The sequence below is a fragment of the Egretta garzetta genome, unplaced genomic scaffold (assembly GCF_000687185.1).
Source record: "Egretta garzetta isolate BGI_Z169 unplaced genomic scaffold, ASM68718v1 scaffold430, whole genome shotgun sequence".
Lineage (NCBI taxonomy): Eukaryota > Metazoa > Chordata > Aves > Pelecaniformes > Ardeidae > Egretta > Egretta garzetta.
Window position 1 is genome coordinate 1,661,399 of NW_009258267.1, and position 10,414 is coordinate 1,671,812.

A 10,414-nucleotide genomic window follows, 5' to 3' on the forward strand; every position below is an offset into this window, starting at 1 on the left:
CTCCCCACCTTTACGGGTTTCTGAAGACACATTTAATCCATGAGCTAATTGACTTATTTTGGCAGGAGAGCTGTCCTTTCCTCTTTCTCTTTTTTCTTTTTTTTTTCTTTCCTGTGAAACAAGCAGGTTATCAGGACAGCTTTTCAAAATGTGAAGATCTGCTTAATAAACTCCTTTAGATCTGCTTAATAAACTCCTTTGAGAGTAGTTGGGACACAGATGTTTCTTATAATTATTAGTTATAGCTTAAGATAAAATGATGATGGCAAATTAGAAGTCTGAGTTTTATACTGTGTACCTGTTAAATCTCTTTTCTGTTGGTGATTTTATCCAGCAACATCCAACAAATGTATTACTGCAAAGCATGCATTAAATATATACCACACGTACGTAGCCATATACCACACGTACGTAGCCAGATAGTTGGATGAAATGTAACTAATGCAAACGTTTGCATGCTTCTTCCACAGGGGAAGCATTTACTTCTGTAATGTAGAGCATTCGACCAGTTAATATCCTGAAGTTCATCTGATACGAGTAAGGATGTTTCTTTTTTTCACAGCAAATATGTAAAACTTTCCCTGTGGATGTTTTCCTATAATGCATAGCAGCAAAGCTTATGCGGCTCAGCCCTCTTGCTATGGAACGACAGCACTCGCTTGCTGTCAACCAGCACAGCTGGCCATGTTAGACCTTGACCTTTGGAAAAGGGTCTTCACTATTAGCCGTCTTGGTGCTTAGGGGTCTCCATTAGTGATCAGGACCTGGCTCTTCCAGGCACCTCATGCACACATAAGAACAAGATTTTTACTGCCCTGAAGGGTTCACAGGCCTGAGAAAGTCTTTTTCTCTTCAGCCAGCCAACTGTGGCTGGTGCAAGCTCCTCACCAAAGGCAGGAGGCCATCTCCCAGCTGTGAGCAAGGGCACGCAGCCTTTGGTTCCCCTCCAGGCTGCGTTCTTAACTGCTGCCCACAAATAAGTCTTGTTTTCTCCATTTTTGCCATGTCAAAGCTCTTGGAGCCATTTCTCCCTGATTTTTTTTTTTTTTTTCTCATTCCCATTCAGACCCATTGCTCTGTCCCCACAGAACTCATTTAAGCCATCAGGGTTTTAAATTTAGCTCTGGCAGAATTCAGGTAGGTTTCGGCGCCTGCCTCCGGTGATGTAAGGCTAACCTTGAGGTCTGCTCTTCCAGCCAAGCCTGATATCGGCTCAGCGCAGGAAAGCTAAACGCACCGATTTTCCCATGCCCTCAGATTTTGCCTGCGGAGATACCTGCAAAGCCTCTCTGGGCTGCCTGGTGGCGATCACTGCAGTAAACAAAAAACAAATTCAGCATGGTTGGTTCTTGTTTAATCCTTATGTGTCAGGAGCCTGGACTCCAGCTGGCGTGAGACAGGGCAACCCGGTCGATTGAAGCAAGGCTATGCCAGGTTATGTCACCTGAGGACCTGGCCCCTGCTCTCAGGAGCCTCTCTTGAAGTTCACCAGATTTTCAGCCAAAAAGCTTCACATTCCCTTTCCAATAGTGGCTGCTTTTTCCAGTGCTGAGAGCAGAGTTCTCATAAAACGTATACTCTTGTTATTATTATGGGACAGTAACACTAACGTTACAGCAGTACCCGGAGGCCTGGAACAAGTTCCCATCATGTTGTACGCTGAACAAACGTAGCCATGGGTTTTGGCCAAGGCATCAGCCCTGCCGCAGAAGCGATCACTGCCATTTGCCCACAGAGGAGCTGGAGGGACTGAGCAGGAGGAGACCACCGCGGCTGCTAGGTAGGTGCACACCAGCCATGTCTGTCTTCAGATACCCACCCTTTCATGCCCCGAGGGTGGATTTTCACCCTCCTTTTCAGAACCTAAGAAACCTGCCAGAGGAAAACACATAGGATGCAACATAAGACAGAGGGTAAGATGGGGAGTTTGTCATGACATTCACAGAGGAAATAAGAAAATATCTGATCTGTGTACCACTATGGGCTTAATCAATTTGTTTTTCAAGAGAAAATATTCCGGTCATGAGCTGTTCCTTCCAGAGAGACTTTTAATGGGTCAGGGTAACCCACAACTGTCTTACGCTCCCTCCTGGGGTGTTGAGATCACCCTTCCACATCCAAAACGCAGCGAGAAGGTACATGCCCCCAGCTTCTGGCTCTTGGACATGCCTTTAAAAATTGTATAGTGCCCTGCAAGCACTGACAGGGCAGATGTCACCAAGTAGAGCCTATCTGAAGGAAGCTTTCCACAGTTCAGATACATGATCTGCTGGAGAGACATGGGAGCCCACAGTTTGTTTGTTGATGTCAAGGATTCAAAAAAATGCATATTTCATTAGCTTTAACATATTTAGTTAAATATTTAACTGTGTTACCATGAGAAAACTCTAGTTACTGTGCCAGTCAGTTTACTGGAAAAGTAATTATCCATTGATACATGCTGTTTATCAGTACTCTCTAAACACTACATGTTAACTGATGTAACATTCCTCAAGCAAAATTTCAGTCCTAGTTGATTGCTGTTTGCTGTCTGTCCTGGGGTACCTGAAGGCTGTGCCCATGCTTCACCACTCTGCAAGGTACTCTACAGGCGCATAATGTTTCACAGACCTGGTTTCAAAGACTTTTAAAATTACGTTCATGGTTTCTGGACTGGATTCTCTGTTAGTTTAGATTGGCAACCCTGCATTGACTTCAGTGGAAGTCTGGTAATTTACACCAACTGCGAATTTGGATCTTTATTTCTTCTTCTTTTTATTTCTGAGGACAGATTGGTTTATTTTAAAAGCTGGCTGCTGACTAGAAATGTGTGAAATAACTTTTTTTGCTGCATAAATATTTTTAAACAGTATTTTTAAGGATTCTGCAATGAGTTACATGAAGCTGGCAAAGCTCTGGTACCCCCTTCATCTTGTGCAAACAGAATTATGTAAAGAACAGGCCTTTGGGACTTTAGCATGTTCAAGCAAAAAGAACATTGAAAAGCAACTTTTTTTCCCAGAGACTCTTAACCTTTCCCCATCCTGGCCCCGGGAGTGACATTCCACCATCCAGAGAGGTTACTTGATTTATCCTGCCCACCCCCACTTTTTTTTCATATCCCAGATAGGACCAACTGGCCAGTTTTCTGCTTGTGTTTGCCATTGCTGCAATGAATAATTAATCTCATGCTGTGAGTCCCTCGGTCTATAAAGCCTACTCCAAATTCAATTAAATTTCTAAGTGTAGGCACAAGGCCATCTAAAAGTTGTTTTTCCCTTGAATTTAATGGGGTTTGGCCTAGAAAGCAGGTCCTCTGGCCTGGTAGTTTTTCCCACATAAGGGAGGCCTTTCTCTTTCTTCATTATTCAGAATTACCTCGAGATTTTCTTAGCAGTAAGCACTCAGTTAGCCATACACCTCCCCAAAATATTTTAATGTGATGAAACCACGGAGCGTTTCTAAACATGGACACAAATAGTTATGACCGCACTGTAAATGGTTCCTGCATCCCTTTGAGCATTGTCTAAGGCCAAAACTCATAGCCAAGGAATCAAGTTTAAAACCTTGACATGAAAGTTAGGGCTTGGCATCTGGTCCTCAAAGGAGGGCTGCACCCCTGCTGAGGCTGCAGGGATGCTTTGCCTTCTCCAGAGCTGCCTCTCACCCATGCCTCAGCAGCCTCCCTCCCATCCAAGGTTTTCATTCCCTTCTCACCAGTGTTTTGGGGAAGCCCGTCCTGTGCTGTGCAATGTCCAGTCTCTCTCCTGCTGATGAAGCAATTTAGTTCCTCAGCTCTAACCACTCTTACTCCAGGCTCCAGATGCACATTGGCATCTCCAAAGTGATTTGGGCAACAGCAAGGTACAGACACCATCAGACACCTACATGTATGTGGGATGCCTTTGATCCCTCCTTTGAGCTCGAACTCCTGCTTCCTCATCTCCGAAGGCTGCAGTGGGCACACTGGTGCAAGGCTGCATGCCGGGGGTGTGGGGGGGGTGAGAGCTGCCCAGCCTGCTCCAGTCCCAGCCCTGACGCAGAGCTGTCACAGCTCTTTGAGCATTAGGGTGTTGGTGGCTCTTCCTGGCTTTTGCTTCATTTGAGGACCCGCATGCCTTGCATCGGTGTACCCCTTCATCTAACAGCAACGGATGCTGCAGTCTACCCCTTTCCACCCACCCCAGATGTGCCCCCTGCCTGCCCCTGCCACTCAGCCCCTTCTTGCTTTGCCCAAGGGACTGCTTCCCCATCTGCACACTGGGTCCTCACTCTTTCACTCCCATCACGCACACACAAATACATCTGCTTCTGCAGGGGTTTCCACAGCACTCTGCCCGCCCTCCTGCTCCCAGTTCCCCCATTCCCAGCCTGGCAGCAGGGGCTGGCTGGGAAGAGGGGTGCAGAGAGCCCAGGGATGTGCACCCGCCTGAGCTGCTCCTTTCTCCTGGAGGTGGAGGGCAAAGCGCCAGGGGCCAGGCAAAGAGGACTTCCTCCCAAAGGCAGAGCTGAAATATATGAGGGCTGGAGTTCTGCTTTCAGATCTTTCCTGGCTCTGCTCCTGAGAAAATCATGTCAGTGAGAAGAGCTGGCAGCACCGCTGGCTCCCCCCGCTCCTCAGCCCTGGAAGACCTGCTCCGTACTCAGCCCTCCGGCTTCTGAATCGCGGCTGAGCTGCACGTGGAGCTGGCCATGGCTCCCAGCCTTTGCTCTACCCCTCCATGCGCCGCTTCTATGAATCACAGGTGTTGTGCATTTCCCTCAAAGGACTGAAAGGAGTTTTCAAGAGCTCCAGAATCACTCAAAGTTAATGGGAGCTGGGAGCCCAAAGTGCCCCTGAGGAGCTGCACTGCCCCAGCGCTGCTCAAGCCCTGATGTGCACTGGAACTGGGTTTCCTAAGTCACAGGATGCTTTTAAAAATGTGTTTTGGTCTCTCACACAAGTAGGAGCCAAGAGCTTGCGAGTTCTGGTCTTGCTTCTGCAATTAAACTGTTCTGAGGCTTTTAGGCAAGTCACAATCCTACTGAGCCTCTTTCACCATCTGTAAAATGGAGATAACAATATTTAACATCCTTCCAAAGTAAATGTTAATAAGACTTCAGCAGCTTATGTCTGCATAGGGTCTTGAAGATACAAGGCACTGGGAGAGCATTGTGTGTTGTTGTTACTAATTGTGAATATCCTTTGCTTTAGTTTGCTGTCAATTATTATTAAAAGTGAGAATTTGTGATCCAATGTAATATTACTCTGAAAAGATTTAGTATCTTTCACAGCCTGTAAATAACTTGGTTGTATTTGTCTGATGCAGAGATGGTAATAGGAAACAGATTTCAAAAGTGGTGCAAAAAGGAATGTGTGGTTATTCTGACAATATAGTTTTCTTAAATTTAAACCTGATAAATCAGCTTTGGGCTCATATTTTCTCTGAGGAGAATATTTTTAAGTCAGGCATCATAAATGGATTCCTTAATTGGAACATAAACATTAGCACTATGTTTCTACCCTTCCGTTCATTCTAATGAATAAGCAGACACATGTTGGGGCTTTAAACAACATTTGGCAAGGAAGTATAGGGAATTTGTTCACAAACTGCAGAAGGAATCTGATGAAGGTCTTCCCACTACCCAACTTTTTGACCCCATCAAGTGAAAAGCGACCTATACGTCACAAGCCTGGACACACCAGTGTCACAGAGGGCATCATGACATATCAACTGTTTACCAAAACCGTTTGTCTTCATTACCATGAAATGCCTATCTGAAGCCATCTAAAGTTTGGCAAATGAAAGTTAATTGGGCTGTGGTAAAGATCAACTGAACCCTTCGTATGGGAAGTCACTCAGGCACAGGAAAGCTCTGCTCTGTTTCCTTCATCTCGTTCCTTGGTTGGTTTTTTTAGGAACCACAGGGCACTAGATACATCCACTCAGGCTCTGCACCTCCAGCATGAATGCTGTTTTTCCCCCCCGTTCCTGCTCATTCTTATGGATTCATACTACCATGGGCTTCCCTCTAGTGAGAGCTAGCTCTAAAAATCAACCTTAATGTAAAGGGTGGAGTAGCTCTTGGCTGCTGTGCCATGAACAAGAAGTCCTAGAATCATAGAATCATAGAATGTTTTGGGTTGGAAGAGACCCCTAGAGGTCATCCAGTCCAACCCCCCTGCAGTGAGCAGGGACACCGCTAACTAGATCAGGTTGCTCAGAGCCCCGTCCAACCTGTCCTTGAATGTTTCCAGGGATGGAAAATTAGGAAATATAGACATTTTCTCAGGGATACAGGATTGCTGGTTTGGGTTTTCCTCTTAGAGATTACCATCCCCAGCTGACTGAGTCTCCCTCCCCTAACACCAAAGGGTCCCCAACCCTTCTGGGTCATGGCACTCCAGCTGCAGTAGGATCATTGATGTTGCTGTTCTTCTTCTCATAGGAGCGAGTAAGCACACGAGTGTGGGTCACCAATGCAAAGCAGCCAATTTGTCTGCGGAAAATGAAGTCTGGACTCTTTCTTCCATGGCCGAGGTTTCTTTTATGCTCTCAAGCCTCGTAAAGCCACTGTGTAGCTCCAGGTGTATGTATGGGTTTGTGTGTTTTTAATGTAGCTTCTTAGATCCTTTAGATTAAAATCCGTAGTATTTTTGTAACATAATAGCAGTTTTGGAAGGGTCGGTTCTAATGAGTTTTATTATAGTTGGTAGCAGCTCTCGACATACATGGATCTTTAATGGAATCTTGACTTCCATTGGAGCTGAAGCAGATAGGAATTTCTCAAAAGAACAGAAAGGAGTGAGAATGCTAGTCTTTTCCATATTTCTAAGCAGCCAGTTATTTTGGAATCTATTGCAGATGTATCCCATTAACTGTCAAGTTACTTAGTAAACCCACCAAATTACTACACACTCACTCAATAAAAGTGCTAGATATATAAAAGAGCAAGGAAGTTCTCAAGGTTTTTCTTAAACCTCACCAGGAAAAAAAGAATTGTTTGTTCTTTCTTTCTTTTTTTTTTTTTTTTAAACAAGGAGTACAGCCAGGGAAAATGAATGTTAAAAAACAAGCAGCACAGAATGAGGGCTTACATTTCCAAACCTCGACATACCACATGTGCCTATAAAATACAGGAAATGGGTACAAATGTGAAGCTGCACACAGGATTAGAGGCACATGAACACATTTAAAGCAGGTGGAAATAATGTCAGCTGGAGCTGTAATGTTAGGTCTGTACCAGGGGGCAAAAAGTAGATGGGACTATATACCACTATTAAAGTCCTCTTGATACAATTTTCTGAAAAGAAATCATAAACACAAACAATTTCTGGCATCCTTAAACAAACGTACAGATGTTAGTTGCATCTCTTCCCATTGCTTTTAAAACAGGAAAGCCTCTAGGCCTTCTGCTCAACTGCAAAGCCTTCCAAATCCAGAAAGCTACTTTGTCAACAAAAGGAGCCTTGGGGAACATCACTGAAGTGACTTTTCTGTCAACTGGCATTACAATATCATGCAAGGCCAACACATGACATCAAGCTATTGGGAAATCTGTGGCCTGGTGCTAAGTTATCCTCGAATAAGTGTGTTGTGCATTAAAACGATGGTGGGATGCTCACAGGACAAGCCATAAGATGGCCTCTACCGCCCCCACAGACTCATCCCTGCAAGATCAGCATGGGCAGGCATGATCCTCTGCAAAAACACTTCCGTTTTTCCCTACCAATTCCCGGGTAGGACGCTTTTGGGTATGCTATGGTCAGAAAGAGCCTGTCGGGATCAGCGTAAGGTCTACAGAGAAACGAACTTTTTATCTCTTCTCAGATAATCCTGCCAGGAGCGAGGGTGAAAGTAACTTGTTGTTAGCTATGCCCAAGGCTACAGTCTCCTCTCTGAAGATTCTGGGGGCAGCTGGAGCTGACAGAGCCCAGCAGACAGGGGGAAAGGGCTCAGAGCTGGCACAGAGGCACAATGCAGGATGCTCCCGACCCTGCCTGCATCCTCTGGGATCTGAGTCGCTCTGCGTGCACAGTTGGTAAAGTTTACTGCATCCTGTGCCTCTCCTGCCAAACTCCCGCTCACAGTGAGGATCCAAATCAAAGGCTCTCCTGCCTCTACAGCCCTGCCTCCTCGTAGCAGCTTGGATTACACATTTTCCATGGACTAGAGGAGCACCCGTGTCCTACAGCTTAAAAGCAAAAACTAAAGAACTGATTGGGTCCAAAGAAATTTGTGTTTCCAAAAAAGACAAAATGTGAATGATTTCAGAGTCTGGAATCCCTTCAATTGACGCCTTCCAAAAGCAACCCTAGCCCTGCATCCAACATCTACTGAGGGAGAGAAAACAAGCAAACCTTTCCCACTTCTGAAGATATGGCATACTTGCTTCAGTGCCCATTAAGTGAGATAGTAAGTTTTCCTCCTCTTTGCCAGGTTAAACTACAGATATTCCTTCCCATTCTCTTGTACTGCCTTCCAGAGCACAAATAAAGCACCATCTGGCCCTTCATTAACTCTATTTGGTTTCCTTTGATCTCATGTAAACGATGAGAAAAAGATCTAAGACTCCTTTCTCCTCTTTAGACATGTGCATAACTCACACCAGTGTCAATGGGAGTTAAACATGCCTATGGAGAGGAAGAAATAGAAACCACTGTGTGTTTCACTGTAGCATCTTTGCATTTGCAAAATGGAAACAAAATGGTCCAAAACCTAATTCCCAGATCACATTCCTCCGAGTCTGAAAGTGGACCTTAGAGAGGATGTAGAAATACCCAGATACTGTGACAGGACACAATAGGGTAGTTGATGCTCTTATTCATAAAGCAAACCATCTCAGTCAGCATGAATTCAAGTGTCTGCAGCTCAAAGGAAGAGAGAAAGAATAAAACCCTAGAATTCATTTTGAAGTTTTCCACACTTTACCTTCTCTGTATATACAAGGCAAAAAATGCTATAAATTAAAGCCTGAGGTCACAGAGCTTTCCAAAGCCCTTCTTTCATTTGGCCCCCTCCCCTTCCCAAAAAGCACCATCATTCCCCAGCTGAAGGGACAAAGTTCAGCATTATCTCCTCTCACTGCCGGTCAAGTCTGCAACGGCAAAAGATGTTCTCTTTGGTTTGCCTTGCCCAAAGAAGCAATGGATCTGGAGAGCTGGCAGTTCCCAGTTAACACCCCACACTTCTAAGGCATGAGGAGAAGTTTGTACCTATATAACATTACTGGTGGTGAAGTCTGGGATGCATGCACCCCTCAGGAGAACCACAGCCACCCAGGGAGTCGTGGTCAGGCAGGGGGGCAGGGATGCTGCGTACCCACACACACACACATCTCCCGGAGCAGGGCATTTGGAGCAGGCTTTCACCCGGTCCCGCAACACACCCTGGCACTGAGGTTCCCGCTTTGCCCTGTTGCCAGGAGGTTTCTCAGCCCCCGTCCCACCCCTCAGCATCCCCTGCTGCCCCTTTAGTAAGGCTTTTCATGGATCAAGTGATGGATTTAGGGATGCGCAAAGCTGGTGAGAACCGACAAGCCTGCCCAAGAGCTCATCGGCCTAAACAGGTGGCCCCTTCCACCCAGCTGAGGTCCTATATAGGCGCTGGTGTGTATTTCCCCCGCCGGCGGGGGGAGCGGCGAGGCCCCGCGGAGCCGCGGGCGGGAGCCGGGCCCTCCCCGACGGTCCGTGTCGTTTCCCTGGCGTTTAAGGCGGGCTCTGATCTAGCGCGATGATCAATAACCATCCTTCAGCCTTTGAACACCAGGGGGCTGAGAGGACTTTTCAAGACAAATTCCTCGGGCGATGATGTATACTTCACACTTACTGTGCACTTTTCCAGTGAGAAAAGGGAGAGGGAGAAAGAAGAAAAAGAAAAAGAAAAAAAAGGAAAAAAAAAAAAAGAAAAAGGAAAAAATACTCAGAGGAAAAATATTGCATTTATCTACAGAAATCAACGACTGCAAGAATCCCGACTGCAAGGCGCGCCTATAGCTACTGGGAAGCCTTGAATCGATATATGCGTGCGTGCATGTTTATACACACGTATAGATTCATATTATTATGTACACGTGTATGCATATACACACACGCATTTGTTTATTTGTTTTTTTAAAAGGCGCCAAGGGGCTTTACACACGCAAACCTTCAAGGCGAGCGACTTTAAAGCCCGGCTTTGCCACACGTAGCTGGAGTCGTCCCCCCAGCGCCTCGCCCCGCTCCCCGTGTAATTACAAGCAGAGCACTCGCGCAGTTATTAAAAACTGTCTCCCTTTCAGCACATCGAAAAAGCAATACGTTTAAAAGATATATTATGTACGCAACACTTGATAGAGAGCTCGGGGGAAATGATCTCCTGGATGTTACTCTGAAGTATTTTGGTCTGGCTGATTGCAAAGGAATTTAATTTTGACGAGCCAAATCCCTGCTTTCAGGTGATGGGGGGAATGGGAG